Below are 21568 nucleotides of genomic sequence, written 5' to 3'. Positions count from 1 at the left end.
GTACTGTGTGTGTTTAAAAATGGGAAGATAAAAATAAACCGAAAATAACTAAAAGCTTTTTTTCTTTTTCTTTTTTTCCCTTTTTGAATTCCGTGGATGTCCACCACGCACTGGCCATTTGCATGTCGCGGTGACTCTGGCCAAGGTTCAACACTCTTTGAGTGCTGGCCAGCGTCTGACAAGTGCATTTCCACGAAAGAAAAGAAGGAGGAAAAAATATACGACGCGCTCTAATGGGACCGTACCATTTTGACTGGTAGACCCTCCACACGGTTCTCGGTCATATTCATCTAGGCTCTTCCCACTTCACAGTCAGTTAAGAAGCGATTCGCTGCGTGCCTCTCGCCGGAGACGAATTTGAGCGGACTAACTAACAACCACAGCGGCGGCCACACAACACGTCAATAGCAAAAAAACAAGAAAACAAGAAAAACAACAGGATCCGACGCGGTACTTTCGCTCTTAACCAACATACTATCTAGTGCACCGTTATATTATAGATATGATAGAGATAAAAATTCCAGTGCGATGGTCTATACAGGGTCTATAAAATGTAATCAGGAGGGAGCGCCAGTGACACGTCGTTATAAACATTTGCTGATTGCAATACTAACCCTGCGCATTCTAGATAAGCGCGTCACCTCAATTTCTAAAAAAAACAACCAAAACTGGGCGACTCTACTCTCTCTCTCCCCGGTATTATTTTAGATTCTGTTTAGATTCTTCCTCGTCATATATATATGTATATCTTCATAAATAATAATAATCATTCGACCCTCTTTTATATTCTATAGAGAGAGAGAAAGTGAAAACAACAATTTCGGGGAGTGGATTCAGCGATGGAGAGAAAAAACAAAAGTGAAAACTGACCGAAAAAAAACTAAAAATAAAAATAATAAAAAAATGATCCAAGCGCAAAACCGCAATAGGAAAAAATACACACACCGCGCGCTCCTAGCATAGCCGAAATAACACTACGTTAAAGATTACAGACTAGAGATAGTACGAAAAGCAAAACCAAACAAAAGAAAAAGAAAAAGAAAAATGAAAATATCCTTACATATAAACAAGCGCCGCACTTCACCCGAGGGCGCAGGAAAGCGTTGCGGGAAAACGCATGTTAAATGCTAACGCGCGAGGGGCCTCGACCACGCCCCGGTGCGGTTGTATAACGAGAATGAAAAAATATAAGTTAAATAAAAAAACAAAAACAAGAACCCCCCAAAGAATATTGTCCGAATAAAAACAACACCATTTCGCGGGAGATTTTTTCCTTTTCAAAATGTACGTACCGTATAGACACACAGACACGCTGTCGCTGTCGCTTTTTTTCTTCCCATCAAGCATATTATACAAGCGGCTGATGGCTGTGTATTATTAACAAGGTTAAAAAGAGAAAAGAAACCAACTCACTTTGATATACTAATCATAGTCAATAGAAAATAGTCAATCGGGCGCTATTTTTTCTTTCGCTTGGGAGAAATTGACGAGGGAAAAGTATTCGTAATTATACAATGCAGCAGAGAAAAGAGCTGCGCTATAGGCGGCGGCAGCGGCACGCGCGCGCTCATTTTCAAATGCAGTCTCGTTGACTTCGTTATTATTATGTATATTTTCGTCTATATGTCCGTTTTTTTTCTTCTTTACCGGCACGCTAATCATTGGCTTTTGTGATACGCTTATTTAAAAAAAAAAAAAAAAAAAAAAAAATCGCCGTAACGAGAGAACGAATGACCGGCTCCGAATTTATTTTTTGTTTTCTCTCATCTATACTTTGTGTCTTGGGATATTTTTTTGAAATTCCTTATATTTTTTTTCAGGCTGTTATACTGCAGCAGAGATAAACGCGTGATCGAGCGGTATTACCACACAGTCTATCGTTGTTTTTTTAATAGCTCGGGGCTAGCGGATGGCAATATAATAAAAGAGAAGGTCAATCGAGCTGATGGACTTTCGCTTCATTCGTCTCTTTTTTCTTTTTTTTGATCGCACAAATTGGACGTCCAGCGGAGATGGAAAAGAAAAAAAGGACAACATTTCTTTTGTGTCGTTTCGTGTGTCGAACGGGTGAAAGTCTCACAGCAGAGTCTCTTTTTTTATATTTTTTAACGACCACCGCGCCCGTATCTGAAAACCTATGCCGGTATAAATTAAACTTAATAGCTGAAACAGGCAATCGCAATGCCACAAAGTCATCGTGTAGAACTCTGACAATATAACATCGTGGCCCAGCTAGCTGACACTAGTCTGATGTCGTTTAGTCTCCGAGCGTGAAAAAGTGCCACGCTGGGGGTTGCTCCTGAATTATTCAAACAGGTCACTCAATTCCCTGCGCATCTCATCACAAACTTCATCGCAATGTCAACAAGCGAAAAAAAAAAAAAAAAAAAATTTTTTGAAAACCGTTTAGATATCTTTTTGGGAGAGATGAGGCGTATAAACTATCGTCACTCCGCCGCTAGCGGCGTGTGCGCTGTAGCCGTTCATCCGTCACGGACGTTTAAGTCCTGGCGGCGCATTGCCGATTGATCGTCGTCGTCGCAATGATTCACAATCTCCCGTTAGATTATTATACACACACAGCGCACAGAGTTTATATACCATCCACGCCAGTTCGGCAGGGTTTTTGTGGGCACAGCGCAATTTTTTTTTTTTGGGGGGGGGGGGATATATCCACAGCATCGAAAGTTTTGTGTGTTTGCTGTTCTTGACCGGCGCTGTTATTGTTCGATCCCGCTGGAGGCGAGCACATATCACGGCCGCGCATCGAAGAGATCTCACCGTTTACGATTTCGGTGTTGGTTGTTCATCACTTATTTACATTTGACGATAGAACCAAGCCCGGCTCTTATCATTTTGTTTTGTCTTCTTCTTCTTCTTGGCCAGATGTCGGCCTCGACAAGAGTTTTTCATTCTCTTTTCATATAAAAATTCTTGCCCAGGGATTTTCAAGGCGAAAAAAAAAAGAGATGCGCTTTTGTGTTCAAGTTTTCCCATTTTGAATTGATTGGCTTCCTGCGCGCCAGCATATATATATATATCCGTCCGTCAGCTCTTTTGTTGTTGTTGTGTGTGCTGTTGTTACGGTTTTGTTGTTTTTCTTGTTGTCGTCGTGTTATGCGGGCGTCAATTTAATTTATGTCCCACACGCCAGACGATGTTGTTATACGACCGGCGTTTTTTTCTTTTGCTTTTTAAAATTTTTCTTTTTTGTTTGCTGGGCGCGATGGTTATCGCTCAAGTGGTGGTTGTATATTCCCGCTTTTGGATTCGGCCCGGCATCGCATTTAGGAACGGGCAGGGCCCCACTTCTCTATAGCTAGTTTTGCTTTTCAATCACGAAATAAATATTTGTTCAACGCATACGGCAGCCGTCCAGCAGGCGAAAAAGTCATTCTCGTTCGCCCGCCGGCCTCTATTTGAACAAGGGCCCATTCGTGCAAACCGAAATTAAATCCCCATAATAAAAACCAATAAAAATCGAAAGGAAAAGAAGAAGAAGAAGATGTTTCAAACACTATAGAGCGCCTCGAGGGTTTATTTATCGGTATTTATAAAAAAGAAAAAGAAAAACGCGAGTTAACACAATTCATTCAAATATATATTTCATCCCGTCACGTCGTCCTCATCGCAAAGAGTTTGGGTGTCTAATAAATATACAAGCGCCCAGCAGCCGAAAGCAGCCTAGAGAATTTAGCCTTTCGTGTGCATAAATCAATCCCGTAAATTGAGCGCCGATGGCGTCCAAAAAGCCCAAAAGAAAACAAGAAAACGGTGAATTGACTATAGTAGATGGTGGGATATACGGCGATCGAGCCGAGAGATTCAACAGCCGAGAGAGAATTTACAGTTTTGATAATCTACGCGCATAATCAAAACGATGGCGGGGGATTTTTTGTTTTTCCAGCCCATCGTGTCCGTTGGCTGGGAGAGCAGGGCAGACATATCGGTACATACGGCCGGACCCGTCGAGCTGGGCAACCCAGCCCAACAATCAAGTACCCATAAATATGCATCATTCGTCCAATTTGGCTAATGGTATTGGCCGATGTAATAGCGCTGGCCAACGTCCGAAGCCGTTTTTCATCATCTTACAAAAGGCCGTTGGAGACTCGGCCAAGGAGAAGAGATATAACCAAACCAAACGAAAGGGAACTCATCTACGGGCCAGCAATTTTCGTCTCGGCCAACATCATCAGGGCGGAGGCTGGTCTTTTCTTCAAAATCTGATGTACGGCAAACTGCACAACATTTCGCTGCCACCATTGTGCTGGCCACCAGCCATACACAAAAATCGCCAAGGTGTACACAGAAACTGTTACAAAATATCTATCCGAAAAGAAGAAAAAAGTCTTTCCAGCATCAGACCCAACCGCTATGATTTTATTTATGACTATTTCATTTTGATTCTTCTTCTTCTTCTTCCACGTTTTCCCAATATAGCTCCTATTGAAATTCTGCCGAGCGTGCATCTGTAAAAGCTTCAGCAGCATCACAAGCGACTGCTGCATTTAGACACACGAAACGTGTATCAACGTATGCGCAGCTGACTGGATTGGCGCGTAAATCTTCTGCCTCCGGTGCGCACCATCACACACACACAGCACAGATAGACAGACACACGACGGAATGGATGAATGAGCAGGTTCCCTTTTAGCTTTTTTTCCTCTATCAAAAAAAGAAGAAGAAGAAAACGGAGCCGCAGTGTCTACTATACTATACACACGTTGAGAGATCTTGTGTGTGTAGTATTATACCTGGGTTTTGGGCGAGGTTATCCTCACTCTCTCTCGCGTCCCGAAACCGGCCAAGGCGAAATTTGCATTACCGCGGGATGTGCGGCTGCCGCTGTGTGCCGCGGCCCCGCCGTCCCGAACCAGCAACCCACGATCGTCGTGGATTGCTGTTGTGTGTGTACCGTTTAGTTTTTTGTGTGGAAAAAAAGATTTCTCTTAACATTTTTTTATTTGACGCCATCAATCGTCCGGCTGCTGTGGGGCCGTTGCTTTTTGGTATAGCGCTGGGTGCTGCTGCTGGACCAGCAACAGGCGCATTTGCCGCTTATATGTGACTCACCTGCACCGGACAATAAATCCAGCGCGTCCTCTGTCACGCGGATCGCATCTCCCAACCAAAAAGTTAAAGAAAAAAAAAGGTCCAAAACGGAGGCTGCTGATCTCGGCTGATCTTGTCTTATTTCACGTCTGCCCAGCTCCCGGTGGAAGAAAACAACGGCTCAAAAGAGGAAGGGAAAAAGGGGGAAAAAATGTGATAATAAATTAATAATAATAAATAAAATAAGGAAGATATGAAAACCATGAGCGTTGATGCTGCTGTATATGGACGCTGTTACTTTTTACACGGCCAGGGCCTTTTACATCAACGGCGGCCCATTAGATTGTTCGGACGATGGATCAAAAGCTCCGCAAGTCGATTACGTCTATGCCCATTTGCCTCTCCTCTCTCTCTCTCTCTTTGGCGTTTGGCCTGTGTGTGTAATATTAGACACATTTCTCTCTCTTCTAGTGTTAAGGAGGAGGAGGATAGAAAATGAAGTGAGCGTTGGTGGCTGGTGCACCATATTTAATTGAAGGTGTAGCGATGCCTAATTACTACACCGCTGGGTGGGAGGTCGTCCCGAAGAAATTCGTTTTTTTCTCTCTCTCTCTCTCCTGCTAGATATAACTATTGTGTGTGTGCCTCCACATTCTTTTGCGACTGACTGACCTCGAGAGAGGGAGAGAAGCTCGCATACAAGGATCCGATGACGCGGGTATGTAATAACCCATACGGCCATACTTGTCTTGTCCTAGAAAGTCAGTCGCATGTATCGAAAATATTGATTCAATAAAAAAAAGGAGAAGAATAGAGAAGCAGCGCCTCTGTTATATATACTGATGCGATCCGGCTCCCGCAGCAGAATATAACAGACAACGCAGCACAATAAGACGCCGTGTAGTGCTGTGTCTACCTGAATAAATAGGAGAGGCTGCGCCGAGTTAGCTAGATATGAATGCCTTTTCATCTCTAGACAATTGCTGTTTTGTCTAAGATATATCTATGTAGGTTAAGACGACTGTATGGACAGCACAAGCCAGCGTTCTGTCCACACTCGGGCTTACAAAAGAAATCGAAAGAGAATAGGAGAGGCTACAACTTTTTATATTCAACCGGTGCTGCTGGAGAAGAGGACACAATGCGGCCGCCTGTGCGCGCATCACTTACACGCCGGGCTCTCTTTTCATTCTTCATTCTCCATGCCATTTTTCTTCTCTATTTCTTGTGTTATTCTTTTGACTTTTTCCTTTTTTGTTTTCTCACAATAAAACAAAGTTCACCGGCAGAAGCTATGCATCATCGGTAGAGAGACGCAACGCGGAGAGAGAGCGACAGCGCAACAAGTCTTCTCGAAAGAATAGATCTTAAAAATAAAAACAAGGTTCTCCTATGCAACTCTACAACTCTCGGTTCTCTTCTTGATTTTTCGGGGCTCATTATGACGTGGCGCGCGGGATATGGGTGGTGTGTGCGTGGTGTATATAAGAAGGTGGAGAGGGAGGGTTAATCATCTCTGACAAGTATTTAGCCAAGCCAGCGAAAGTTGTGTTGTTGTTTCTCTTCTTCTTTTTCTTCTTCTTTATTTTTCATCGTTCGCCAGAAAGGGCAAACGAGAGGAACATGGGAAAAAAGAAACAACACAAAACATAACACGTGTGATAAATGTCTACAGAGTCTGCGTCGTGAACCTAAAAGAAGAACAACAACAACAGCCCAAAAAAGAAAAATTTAAACAAATTTTTTTTTTTTTTTTTTCGGGGGTCTGAAATGTGTGCGCCGACCACCCAGGTGCGTAATAGGGAAAAAGAACTCTCGTGAAAGAGAAAGAGAAGAAGAGAGTCTATCTGTGTAGATCTTGCGGGACGACGACGACGACCGAAGAGATGAAGGGTTTTCTCTTTTTTTTTCTTCCCCTTTTGTTTTCTCTCTCTCTAGTCTTTATATGTATACACACACACATAGAGAGCTAGACTCCCCTCTTTCGACTCGTTCTATTCTTTCAAAGGCACATCAACGGATGAGAAGAACCACAGCCCGTCTTCTTGTTATGTAACGACTGTTTTTCTTTCTTTGTTTTTTAGCAAACAAGGTCTAAACAAACTCGACATTATATTTGGGAAGGAGCGCATAGATAGCTTATTCTTTCCTGCGGGGCTGTGTGTGACGTGAATTCTATTTGGTATGGAATAATACCACATTTAGATTTATACTGCTGGGCTGGCTCTGCTGCGTGATGGGCTTTTGTTGCGTGATGGTGTCACTCACCACTCACTCATCTCGTGTCGTCGAAAGTTTTGGCCATTCGGCAACCTCCGCACGTCTGCATTAGACTGTGTAGACAGCACAAAGGGGGCTGCTTCCATATTCTCTTGTTGGCTGTGATGATCTATGCCACCCTAACCGAAATTAATTTGAGATCCCCTCCTTGATGATTTAGCCATGCGGCAACGGCAGACCAGCAGCCTCTCCCTTTTCACTTCTCCCGCCTTTCTCCCTTTATTCACATGTCCTTATAATATCTCTTTGAGTGGTGAAAGTTGGTGGGGGCCAGGCGACTCTTGCGTCTATAATATGCGCCCACGTATGATGTCGTCTGTGTCCCCTTCATCAGCCGAAATAGTAGACGGCCCGGCCACCGCAAACATTCCGTCTAATAATAATGTACAGCGCAGGCGGCCAAGAGACCCAGCAAGACAGTAATATAATAGAGAAAGAGAAAATGACCAAGGATGAAGTCTCTGGCCGGCACGAAAAAACATTAGCGACGTCATGCATGGCGAAAAGCAAAGAACATTATCTCTCTCTGCTGGCTGACTGGCTGGCTTCATTTGCATAGACGCAGCACTGATTACGACATGGAAATCGATGTGAGTCTATACCGCACCGACAAATATTATGTACACACACACACACACACACATACGTATATGTATATATATATACCGCCGGTATATAATTCACTATTCATATATACATGTGGAGAGAGTCTCTGGGAGACTCAAGAGTCTATGAGTGTTGAGAAATTTGTTCCGATGGAAATTATTATTTTTTTTACCCCCACTGTCGGCCTCTGTTTTGTGCATAATATGTATAGCGCTGGCCGTGGCCGGCCCCGGCTTTAAACGAAATCAAGCGCTTGGAGCTCTAGCTAGGTGGCCCTATAGCGCGCGCGATATTACGAATCGCTTATAATATGAATCACCGCGCGCCGAAGAAAATGATGCATGCGAATTTGGCATTCAGAATAGATAAATAGATATGGAAGTCGGCTCTTTTTTTTCTTCTTCTTTTTTTTTCGTAATCGATTAGACCAACTCGAGTCGCCTCCGGGGGCTGGCGAATTCCATTCACTTGTCAGCGGCAGCAGCAAGCGCGAGCGGCCCACACAACCGAAACGCTCAAAACAATAATAAAACGAATATAGCCGGGCCGCGGAGGAAAAAGTTGCAACACAAGAACGAACATAACCCACTCGGACACACACACAGAAATACAACAACAACAACAACAACAACAAGAAAAAAAAAGACAAACTAATAATCATATAGTGAAAAAGATTGAAAAGGCATTGGCTTCGTTCTTCATTAGCATGGTAATATAACTCACTCTTGTAAATAGGTCAACTTCTTTTGCGCGAAAGAGACCGCCGGGCGGCCTTCGAAAGAAAAACAAAAAAAAAGAAACAAAACAGATTTCCTTCAATCGTCCCGACGCGTATATACATATATACTTCATTTCTCAGGGTGGGCAGGTTTTTCTTTTTCTTCCTCGGCACTGCTGCCATCTCCTCCATCAATTTGAGACGCTAGTTAGCTCTCCATCGTCAACGTCTCCCAGATATTGAGGCTCGCCTATAAGCCTGACGATTATTTATTTCCCATCCGTCCAGCATGTGAAAACAGAAATTTTTGCGTCTCTCCTAAATTTGATAACCGAACCGTTGCCCGCCCTACATCGAATCTTTTTATTTTTCGGTTAGTATACAGAAACATTTTTTTCGGATAAATCTCAAATGCACAGCTGCCACATACATATAATGGAGCTCATTGCTGAATGCGCAATCCGGGCGCCGCAGCAATCAAAGACGTTTTATATTGGAACTCTAGCTGCGCGTACGGTATATATATATTTATTATTGCTTGAAATTACAATCATCGACTCTCGGCCATTATATAAAGAAGAGAGAGAGCAGAAAATAGAAATCGGTTGCCGGATCCTCTTATATACGTATACATGCGAAGCATTTAGCATATTATATCGCCTTTTTGAAAGAAAAAAAAAGATAAAAATTCCGGATGATATGGGCGCCGAGCGGAGCTGCTGGTGTAATTGAAGTGGGCGAATATGCGAGACAAACTTTCGCCATGAAAAATGTTGAATAGGATCATTTTCGAGGTTTTTTGTTTCTTTTATAGCGGGAAAAAAAGGGAGTCAAAATCTGTCGCAACGCGGCGATTCATGCGTCGGCGGACGCGTCTTTGAATGGGGCGGCAACTGTCGCGCGGGACGATTCAAAAAAACATCAAAGAGAAGGAGGAAGAAAGAGAAAAAAAAAAGCCAAATGTTAAGAAAAATAAGAAAAATTTGATGATCTCCGCCCTGCCGCTCTATCCTCATCAAGTGGATAACAAGGTTGGATAATTATTCATTCTCAAACAAGAGTGTTGTTTAAAAATCCTCATCGTGTGGCTCCGCTCAATGTTGGTTCATTACTACTAAATGCAGAAGATAGTTTGCGTCGGCCGTTAAAAAATGGAAACGGCAATCATCAAATAGAGCCACAGCAGCCAGCCACAGCTACAGCCACAGCCAGCCAGCCAGACGCATTTCTATACATAATATCCATTTGACGATATGAAGATCCACACCGCAGAAAAAAATACACACAGCGGCAGCAGCAACAGACGATATCTCTTTATAAATTCACCACAACTTTCTTTCTACATTGATGGTGAAGTACCACGCGCACTGGCCATCATCGAACCACCAAACGGAGATGAAAAAAAACCTTGAGGAACTTTTTTTTTGTAAACTTTTTGCTGCGTGAAAAAAAATATAAGAGAACCCCCCGTCATTATATTTTGTTACGAGATTCACACAAACAAGTATATATAATATATATATGAACGACTATAGAGCGGTGGTTGGGCACTCTAGCGAGAAACGGTCAATATTTCGAGCTCATCGTTTATGTATTAGATAACGTGCCGCCAGCAGCAGGTTGGATGAGTCCACCAGTCCAAACAGATAAAACATTTAGACGAAAAGCGAGAGCGGCGCTGCTCTCAAGAGTCAAAAGCTTGAAGACCTCTTCACGTCTAGTACACATTTATAAATATATATATAGCCTCTATTCTATTTCAAAAATTCACCTTACAGTGGATGTATTGCACTGAGGACGGGCTGTATTATGTATTATATTCTCATGCCGCGCTTGAGAAAAAAAAATGATGTTCGTGGAGTCGGGCACTTTAAAGTTTTTTAAAGAAGAAATGCGACAATTTGGACGAGGTGTGCGCGCGCTTTTGTGGAGGCGCTACAAGTTTAGCCGCCACTCGTCGGCATGAAAAAAAAACAAAAAACCTCGGTAATGGATTTCGATTCAGCCGTTGATCACTATAATTAAAAACCCAAGAGGAATACAACCGAGAGAGACTATACAACAGTCTATAGGATAAAAAAGAGTGAAAGTCTTTCGTGTGTTCTTTTTTTTTCTTTTCTTTTTTGGGCATTTTTGGCTCCTATTATTTAATCCAACGAGTGCTGTGTGTGTGTGTGTGCGAGAGCTATGGGGAACCGGCCGACATGACAAGAAAAGATGGCCGAACAAGATATATAGTAGCTTGTACACACGATAGCTTTAGCTGGCAAGAGAGAGAGAGATAAGAGTGTGTGAGGCAGAGAGAGAGATTAAAACCTGCGTGATGTGGCTGTAATAATCAAATACCTCCTCGGGTCGGGTCTCTCTCTCTTTTATCTATTATCTTTTTTATATATTTCTTATTTTTTTCTTCCTCGCTCGGCCCTCCATTTATATTGCCCTGCGTGCATGTGATTCGACATTATCCGCTTAATGTTGCTGCTCTATCGATTGTGTATAGCCCCCTTCGATTCATTTTGAGCAGCTCCGGACTAGAATATGCCCAACTGCATATTACAGTGTACAATACACTATAGGCATGGATAAATTGTTCAACTCTATTAATGGCAGCGCCGCAAACAATATCTATATACTATATCTACTGCTGGGCACGTTTCACCTTTTTTCATTTCATTTTATTTTCCACGTACATAGAATTCAAGCAGCAACGTGTGTGTGTGTGTGTCGGGCCCATCTTTACGTGTACACCGGCGCGTAAGAAGAACCGCACCGCCGGTGGAAAAAAAAAAGAAGAAGAAAAGCAGCCGGTATTATGTCGGCTGCCAATATGCTAATCATTTCACTTTATCTCTCCCAGCTCGCCGCCGCTGCTCCACCGTGTATTTGTTAAAGAGCATAGCTAGTGCATCTATGTAGCTATACGGTCGATCGATTGTGTGATACTCTCGTCATCATCAGACTCTCTCTCTCTTACCACACATGTTATATACGACTGGTACCTCCCACCGACGTTGTTCTTAATGACTGATATGCGGCCGAAATGGACGGACGCGGTCCATTCATCTTTGGATATTTGTTCGCTTTTATTGGCTGCGCCCTTCGCATAGTTATATATTGGCAACTTTCTATTTCTTTTCGATGGCTGGCTGGCTGGCGTAGAGAGAGAGAGAAGACTCGTCATAATTGAGTTCTTCATTGACAGGGCCCCGCGTGTAATGGATGACTTGATAAATCAACTCGCCCCGTTTCGCCCCATTGCCGATAGAGTTCGACCGATCATGCCGGCCCCTATCGTACACCGTCTATATTTACTATACACCCGAATGCACCGTGAATAATTCTGAAATGATCGAAGAAGAAGAAGAAGACAGTAAAATGCATATACAGACAAGACGCATATATATATTACTGCTGCGTAAATGTTGTGTGCGGAGATAAAAGAAATGGGTAAAGGCCTCTCTTTCCGAAACCGAAAAAAAGGTCAGTAACAAATTTGAATAGATAGTGCGTTCGGTTTATGCAATTTTCACAATGTTTGTTCTGTGTGTTCTTTTCTTCTTCTACGGGCCAAAAAGAAAATACAAATGAAATCGGCCAGGTATAATTTGGCATGTACAAATCGTGTCGCCTGCGTGCTGGGCTCACCTGAACGTGTGTGTCTGTGTTAGACGCTGTGTACAACAACACGAATGGCAAGTGTGTGTGTGCACAAGTGCAGTCGGTGACGCGCGGGAGTTGAGTGCCTGATTGCTTCGTACCTAGTAACCGGTAAAATTATGTTTAATAAAATCCACCGGCTGCTGCTGTCTCTACTGTGTCTATCCCCCAGAGCAACCAACCTGCTGTGGCTGATGTAAATGTCAGCGAACGCGAATATGTCAGCCGTGTCAGTTTCTATGACAGACAAGCGCTTGACAAGCGCTTGATATCAGTCCTCCTTAAAAAAAAAGCCAGCAAAAAAGAAAATGATGAATTAAAACAAGAAACAAAATAATAATGAAATGCACCATAGTCTTTTTTTTTTTTTTTAATTTATTTTTTAAATAATTTATCCATTCCGGTCTGATGATGATGACGCTCGTCGGCTGCCATGCGAGCGTGCCACGTCTGCTGTCACGGTGAACGCAATGAACGTCTCCATTTCACGACAAAATATCGAAAGGCTTTGGTTATGCGCTATCCTACACTCGATATCGGCGCGGAGAATCTTCACAGGAGAGTCAACCCGATTATTCCACAGCGTCGGGATATTCTTCGTTCGACCGCGCTGCTGAAAAAGACATTCAAGGGGAATAAAAAAAAGGCCCCCAAAAAACCACAGCTGCTGCTGCTGCTGCTGCTGTTATATTGTCTGAATATAATAATAAAAAAACAAACAAGCTCTCCTCTTTCTTTGATGGTGACATTCTCTGCTGGTGACATTTCCCGCGCTACACTGGACTTTGGAACTCCATAAGCCAGTGTCTTTTTTGGGGGCCTGTTAGAACTCCTCTTCCCCACAAAGGCTTGTTGGTTTCGTCTACTTTTATTTGGTTTGCTAATGAGGAGAAGACGCTCTCTCTCTCTTGGGTTTGCGCGGTCTCTTCAAATGCGCAGGTGTGTAATCACTCTAGCGAGCTGTTGTTGTTGTTGTTGTAGAGTTGTTGGTGTTTCCCCCCTTGCGGCCGGCGGGGATCTATATGAAAACATCGGCAAACGCGCGTCCATTATTCACCCTGAGCGCGCACTTAGTCGCTCGTCCGTTCGGCACAGCTGCGAATCGGACGCGGATCCTCCTCCTTCCCAGGGAGAAATATATACACGTTGCCAGAGCTCTAAGTGTTGTAAATTACCGGCGAGCCTTCTTCTCTATCGAGATGAACGGCATTTAAAAAAAAAAGAGGGGAACAAAGCCAAATTAAAGGTATTAAACCAACAAACAAACACGAAAAAGAAGTTAAGAAAATCTCTTGTTGTTATTTGGCTGTGTGTGTTTTTCAACCAGAGTTATGGCTATGGTCCAAGTGTGTCGTTTGTACACCTTTTACCATTTTACCTTGTGTCTCTCTCTCTAGAGTATCGTTCTCTCTCTCTTTTCCCCCGATTGTACTTTTGGCTGGAGCAAAAAGACACCACAGAGAGTTACAAGAAAAGAAAATGGAAAACTGTCCAGCCTTGACGACACACACAAACCTGAAATTGAGAGAATATATTGTATTACCCGCGCGCTATAGCAGCAGCACAGTCAGCACAGTGTCAGTTCTTATGGTTCTATGCCGGGCCGATTACTTAACGGGAGGTGAGAGCTAATGATTGCTCACGGAGACAATCTCATTTCGACCAGTTCCCACTCGAGTGAAAAAAAAAGTAGACAGAGAGAGTTCGCCCTTTACCATAAACAACGACAGCCTTTTCCATGTTCCTCTATACGTTTGACTACTTTCGATATCCCGAGCCATTACCTTGAGTTGCGCTAAATTGCCCAGCACAAATATATAAATTTCCAATAGACCAAACAGAAAAAAAAAGAAAATGTCCAAAAAGTCGCAAAAAAAAAATGGCGATCGTGTCGCCTGTTAATGGAGACTATACCCACCTCGTATATGGTCAACATCTTCTTTGAGAACAAGTAAACGACGACCACCAATCAAGTCCTGGTGGTCCCCACGATTTCTTATTTTTTTTTGTTTCTGTTCTGGGGCCGCCAAACCCCCCCGCACATTCGCCTTATTTATCTGTCGGATTGGGCCAAGAACAATCGGAGTTGTAATAAGCGAAAAGCTTACACAACCAATGGATGGCAGAATTCGAACATTTAAAAAAAGGGCCTTGCACAGTTTATTAGTTCGCATTAGTCAACCCTTTTAGAAAGAAAAAAAAAGCCTTTCGCTTCGGCTTTGGTGGCCAGGGGATTTTGTCCTGGGCTATGATTCGATCTACTCTCCTACTATGGTTAGCCTTTATGGAAGTGAATCGGATTTGGAAAAGATATATATACATGTTGTAGCCTCCTAATGTATTTCTCCTCTTTTTTATTTTTATTTTTATTGCGACGGCAGGATGCGCTACGGGAGGACGACGATGGCATTTGTTTCTTTCATTGGATAAAAATGCGGAAAAGGGCTCGTGGAGTTTTTTTTCTTTTTTTCGGGGGGGGGGGGGGGGAGGCAAAGAATTGGGCGTATTCCTTTCATTTCTTATAGATTTTTATTTGGAGTGGGGGAGGTGGCTCGGTTTCCTGATGAATTATTTCACTTACTCACCTGAAAATAAAAAATCAAAATAAAGCCAAAAGGAAACGAGAGGAAAAAAAAGAGGCTCGACAAAAAGGATATGTTGTAGAGAGGATTTGGAACAATTCAAACGGAAAAAGGTCAAAGAAAATAAAGGCAGAAAGGTCCCCCCACCCCCTCCACACAATACACAGGTGAGGATACACCTATAGGCTAGTGCTAAGGGGGGTTGTAGATTGTATTGTCTATAGTATATACATTGTACATTGGTGTTTTTCTTCACGAGTTCAGCACTAAACTAAACTAAAAAAAATAAAATAAAATAAAATAAGGGATAGACGGACAGACAGGCCGGCAGGGGGGAGATACTACTCTGAAACGGAAAAAGTGTGGGCCCAGTGCCAAAGTTGGTAGAGGGCGGAGCACACCAATGCGCGGGGGGCTGTGTTGAGCTGGCGCGCTCTATACGAATAGCATAGCCTAGGCTCTCTCGCTGTTGTGTCTATTGATGCTGGTGCTGCTGGTGGTTTGATATTTATGACCAAGCAATGTGTCAAAAGGTGTGGGCGAAGGGTCGCGCCTTCTTTTTCCTCCTCGACACAACTCGCACAAGAACAAGACAAAAAAAAAAATAAAATAAAAAAAAATATAAAAAACTACAATAAGCCGAGGGAGGAAACCTGAAATCCTTTTAGACAGTGAACCAGAAAAGCTACTCGCTTGTCGACAGTTTAAAACATCCCCAAACTTTCTCCCCTCCATTTATATTTTTTTTTAAAGAACTATCCAACCCCCTTCACAATAACCATCAAAACTCTTTTTCCTTTTGTTGTTTCCTACGGCTAATTAAACATCAGGTAGCCAGCAGACAAAAAAAAAATGGGATTCCAAAAGAAACACCATTCGAAGAAAAGGGCCTCTTTCCTGTTTCATTGGAATTAACTCGACGGAGAGAGAAGAAGAGAGCGAGAGAGGTTCAAAGTTAATGAGTCTTGCGGCTGCGGGGGTCAAGGATATGTTTGACTAGTTGAAATAAGAAGTCAATAGGCGACACACAGACACACAAAAAAACCCAAAACCAAAAAATAAAATAAAATAAGAGATAATGGTTTTTTCGGGAAAATAAATAAAATAAAACTCTGCGGGTACGTCCTCGATTCTCTTACGCGTCTTTCGTGTTTTTTACCACTTTGATTCACGGGTTACCGAGTCCACAAGGTGATGTGTGCGTGGGGTTACATGTACCCAGCAGCACAAGCCTATAAGCCCCGGTGTCAACGTCTACGTGCGAATGAAAATCGTGAAATGTTAGACACTATTATGCATATAATTCTTATCTATAGAGAGACTCTCTCGGTGAGGCGGGTATCTAAGAAATATCCCAGCGTGAAAGATGGCGACATTGATGATCGCGCCAGCCGATTCATCAGAGGGGGGAAAAAAAACGGACGGCCATTTCACCTTATGACCCATCCTTCATAACACTTCTTCGCCTCTCTCTCTCTCTCCCGTTCGGAAAAAAAACGGTTGACAATGTCAAAACGTGTCTTGACATCAGATTTTGGCCGAACCAGCGGTAGACACTATACAATATCGTTGCCTACTTTTTTTTTCGTTGTTGACGCCGAGGAGTTCGAATTTATACCGTGTCGTATTTTCCCCTGGCCACACGACAGGTTACACACACAGGTACACACACCATTCACGCAGTATATGTTGACGACGAAATGTCGTGACCGTGAGTTGCTCCATCCTTGTTCACCTGTTCCGTTCTCCATCTCCCCCATCGAAGAAGGTGAGACTGTTGTTATGCGAAGGGAAAAGTTATACTAGAAAAGTCCCGGCCAGTGCTGTTGTATGCAACAACCCACCCAGGTAATATCTAGACGCGGGAAAGCGACATTGGAAAAATGCATCGAGATGGCGCGAAGTTGTTAAAGAAAGAAAAAGGGAAAGGCAAAAAAAGAAAAAAAAGAAGAGAAAAACTTTCGCGGATGTTTATTACCAAACGACTCGATTGGCCTCTCAATCGTTTGCAATTTTGAACCGCAGTGAGTCGCGCGGTGCCATATTATTACCACATCGCCAAGATTCACCAATATACCGGCCAAAAAAGATGATACGCTCACCACACCGTGGATGGATGCAGCAGCGGATGCTGAATTTGGGTTATATGCTCATCCCAAGGTTCTTTCTTAGATTTTGTTACTCTCCAATATTATATAGACACGATAGGCGATCTCGTCTTTGGCTATGTATTTATTTTTTTTCTTTCTTATTTTTCCAAAAGTCGTTCGATGTTTTTTTAGAGACCGTAAAAGAAAGAAGCGGTCAGTTTCAGACGTCACCGCAATAAATTTGCATAGCGAGCGTGCGAATCGATGAGGCGCTTATTAACGGCAATCAATCAAAATGAAATGCCATTGAAACGTCGGATATTATGGCGGCGGACCTTCAATCGGATGGCGTTTGGAAATACGTAATAGTACGGGTGTATTCCAGCATTTCTCATAGATATAAGACAAAGTACAAGTAAAAACATGTGTAAACTATGTAGACCTTAACAAAAAATAATAAAAAAAAAAATAAAATTAATAAAATTGTTTCGACCGTATATAGTCGTCGGTATGGCTGGCTAAGGAGAGATATCCAAGATCGAAAACTCACCTTCACACAGATATTCGTTCATCCTCTTCGGCCGCTCGCGGTATATATATCTTTTTTGTTTACGCATTTTTGCACACACGTATAGGACACACACACAAGCACAAACAGGCATCCTGGAATTTAGTGTATACTCTCTACGCCTCATAACTTTCCCAGTTCCATCCCTCCCACCCCTTTTTTTTCACTTGCGTCTGAGTTTTTAATGACCCGCTATAAAAAGAACAGCACACTTCATCCATCAACTTCATCATAATTTTACGTTTTCTTTTAATTTTTTTTTAAATAAATTTTTCCGAGGTTTTTTGTATATCGTGTGTCGGGAGGGAGAGAGAGAGAAAAGAACGACTCCCGCATTTTGTCGCTTATGCAAACCGTCCCCTCTAGGCAAATTTTTCCCCCGGCAGAATACACCAATGCTCATGATATTGTATACATACATTGTTAAATAAAAAAAAAAGAACGAAGAAGAAAAAATGGAAAAGACAAGAAATAATCAACATAAAAGAAACGACGACACGCAGGTGCACGACACTCTTATATTTCCAGATTTCGCTTCTATTTTATCATCGTGTGTCACCTGTCTGGCAACCGCACATACCGCAAGTAATACTACTACGTGCTGCTGTGTCTGTGTCTTCTCTGCTCCGCCGGAATATAACCATACGAGTCCGTCAGAAAAGTTAAATCCCCTAACGAGCTCGAAGAAATTATTCATGAAAAATGGATCGACTTCATTAGCAAAAGAAAACGTACGAGTTTGATCTCCGTGGGGTTTTTTGGCTCTTGTTTTGTCTTGGTTTTGTTTCTTTTCTTTTCTTTTTTTTTCTGATATATTTCCCCCCGCTTTGAGGCGTATATCGTTCATTACAATCTCATTACAAAAAAGAAAAGAAGTCGAGAGTCGAGTTTAAGGAGAGTTGGAGCGCGCGTGTGGCGCTCGCCTCAGAGAGAACTGCGCCAAGGCTCTCGGGGCCTTTTTTTTCTTCTCCGCGGGTTTCCTCCTCAGCAGCAGCAGCAGCTCTCTTAAGCCCAGCTCCCAAAACGGGGCTGTGATGTCTATAGAGACGGCAGGGTCGCTCTCGGCCGGCTTCAACCGAGAGATCTATCTGGCGTTGAGCCTGTGGGTTAGTTGTGGGGCCCTCATAAAACTTAATGTATTCACACACGTATAGGAGATTCGGCACCACACACAGGCAAAGCAGACAGCGGACAAACAGCAGATCGACTTTCAAAGATAAGAGGGGGCAAACGAGCGCGCTCGGCCCGCCGTCGTCGATGTTGCGGTCATTGCTTGGTGGGATATAATACGAACGTATACATCGCGCGCGCCACAACCTAACGAATAATAACGATACCGAGAATAGAACTCGAATAGTAACGAAATAATATAGAAAATAAATCAAAAGGGAAATGAAACAAAGAACAATAAGAGCAAATAGATAAAAGAAAGAAACAGACTAACAAGGAGAGTTCGAAATTCGAAATGCATAACGGCACCATCACGTCAACAGACAGATCGACACAATTATACAGAAAAGGTGAAATAACAACAACAACAACAACAAGAGAGAGAGAGAGAGTAAGAGGTGAGACAAGAGAGAAATTGTTGCAATGAATCAACGGCCCCAGTGATTTGACGAAATTTGCAAAAGGGACAAACAAGAGAGGCACAGTCTCAGGGTCTCCGCCATTCTTATTCATAGTTTTTTTTACCAGCTCTCCTTTTATATCGAATTGGTACGAAAAAAAAGGGAGAGTCACTGAGAGCTGCGTCAGCTAAAAAAAGTCACAGACTTCCTGCCGTTTCTCTAAGCTCTCAATCTCTATATATTTCTCCTTTTTTTTTAAAAAAAAAGAAAGAAAAAGAACAAAATTACATCCACTATTTTTTTGGGGGTCTTATTCTCTGCACTTTGTTGTTCCAGCTTCAATCACTTCACCTTTCCTCTTCGTTCTATTATTGTTGCTCTTATTGTTGCGGTTGTTTTGTTTTGTTGTTTTCTGGGCTGCTGTGGCGCTCGTTTTCTTTCAAGGTGAAAACAGTTTCACGTCGAGTTTGTCGTTCAGTCCCCGAGGCCATCCGTGCAATTTTCTTCGCGTAATGGAATCTCAATAGAATAATCAAAACATTTCAAAAAGTGGAAGAAGAAATAAGAAGAAGAAGAAGAAAAAAAGGAAAGTGCACAAGGTAAAAAGTTGACAAGATCAACAGCTCCAAGATGAGCCCTACACACGAAGCTATGAAATATTAAAAAAACCATCCAGTTTGTTGAGTTTTCGGGTTGTTGTGTGTGTGTGCCTTTCTTCACTTAACCGCGTAACTTGGGCCGAGTGATGGCCGTGGAACGCTCAGGAAAAACCTATTTCACGCTGCCGGTCGACGACGCAATCTCTTTCGCCCCTTTTTTTTCCTCCTCCGTATAGGACGCGCGTGATCAGATATCGTCTTTTTACGGAGAACTCGCTATTATTTCTATCTCTTTTTCTTGTTTTGTTTTTTTGTTTTTTTATTTTTCTTTTTCGAGTTTTTACGAGTGAGATTTTTTGGGGTTTTCTTTTTTTTACGGCGGCACGCCGACTCTCGACTCGCTCAAGTCGTTACGATTCTCCTCCTCCCACCTCCACCAACAAATATACGTAAAGGCATTTTTTTTTTCTTTTTTTAATGAAGAAGAAGATAGGAATAGGGCTCGTTGGATGGACCCATCAGTTGGTAACACTTTGTTGCGGTGCGGTATCGGCTGATAAATCACGGCGATTGATCCGCGGTCGGTGAGGTGCCAACGGAGTGCTGCATAGAGTCCCGACTGCTGACTGCGGGCAGTGAAAACTATTTTCACACACGCACAATGTCTAAAGGCAGGTCTCGTCCAAATGAACTCAACAAATTTCAACACATAAAATTTAAATAGAAGAGAAAAGACGAGAAATATATATAAGTGGGAAAGTGAGTATAGATATACAGATAGAAGGATATATAGAAAGAGCGCCGATGGGAAACGGGATAAAAGATAAGAGGGAAAAGAAAGAAAAAAAGCTTTTGATTTTTTTTCCCGAAGCAGCAGTAGTTCAGAAACATCAAAGCTAAGAAAGAAAAACAAAAATTACGCTGGGCCACCCCTTAGTAATAATAATGGCGGCAGAGTCGATGGCCATATATGCAAATGAGATGACCAAGAAAAAGGACCCTCCAGGTCTCTCTCGTCCGACAGCTTTTTTTCCCCGTTGTTTTTGTTTAGTTTTCCTTTTTTTTTCTTCCAACCTTTGGTTTCGTCATTTGAACGCTTCAGTGCGGTGCCCAACTTGTGTACCACACCTGGTGCAGCAAGGAGAGGTGGTTCATTAGAACTACTTGGAAGATTGTTTGCGACGATTAGGAAACCCAACAGACGGCAAGCGATAGCTAGTGACAGCAACAAGTGGACAATGAAAAGCAACTCGTGCCCTGCGATTTCTTACATATTGACGAAAAAAGCGAACCATTCGTCATCATTCTCTGTCCGCCTCCATCGGAATAAGTGGATGAACCGGAGGCGAAATTATTTATTTGATGTAATAACGGACTGTTGGATGGATGCTTTGGCAAGCTGCTGGCGAGAGGCCCCCAAACGAAAACATCATCTCTCCGCTGTGGCACGTACTAGATATTATATGAGCCACTATACTACACACAACCTCCCGCGGACCTGATTAAATAAAAACGTCGTTGAAATTAAATCACCTTCCCTCGAGTGTTTTTCGTTCGACTGGATTCATTCGACATGTCATTAACATAACTGCCCTTCAGCCAGCTAAGTTTCAAGTTTATCTTCAATCAAGTTTATGTACTGCCGTCTACTGCTGCTGCTGTTGCTGGCGGATACTGTTGCTGTTTGGCTGTCGCTGTTGCACATCTAGATGTGCCGCTCGGCGCTTGGCGTTATGGTCCCGAGCGGTAGTTGCAGCAGCACGTCCATGGAAAGCGCGCTCCTCTCATCTCTTCAAGGTTGAGATATAACATTCCCTTTTAGTTGAGCTTTATACATCAAGC

At 42.8% G+C, this 21568-nt stretch overlaps 1 long non-coding RNA gene across 1 annotated transcript; it reads right to left on the bottom strand.

The window, feature by feature from the left end:
- Window positions 1-12041: 12041 nt before the first annotated feature.
- LOC124202623 lies at window positions 12042-14797 on the bottom strand. The gene is made up of 2 exons (XR_006878274.1): window positions 12499-14797; window positions 12042-12417 (listed from the first exon to the last, which is right to left on the bottom strand). It is a non-coding gene; the product is annotated as an uncharacterized LOC124202623 (long non-coding RNA).
- Window positions 14798-21568: the final 6771 nt, after the last annotated feature.

This window comes from Daphnia pulex, chromosome 9 (genome assembly GCF_021134715.1).
Source record: "Daphnia pulex isolate KAP4 chromosome 9, ASM2113471v1".
Taxonomy (NCBI): Eukaryota; Metazoa; Arthropoda; class Branchiopoda; order Diplostraca; family Daphniidae; genus Daphnia; species Daphnia pulex.
This window is presented reverse-complemented; position numbering and strand designations above follow the sequence as displayed.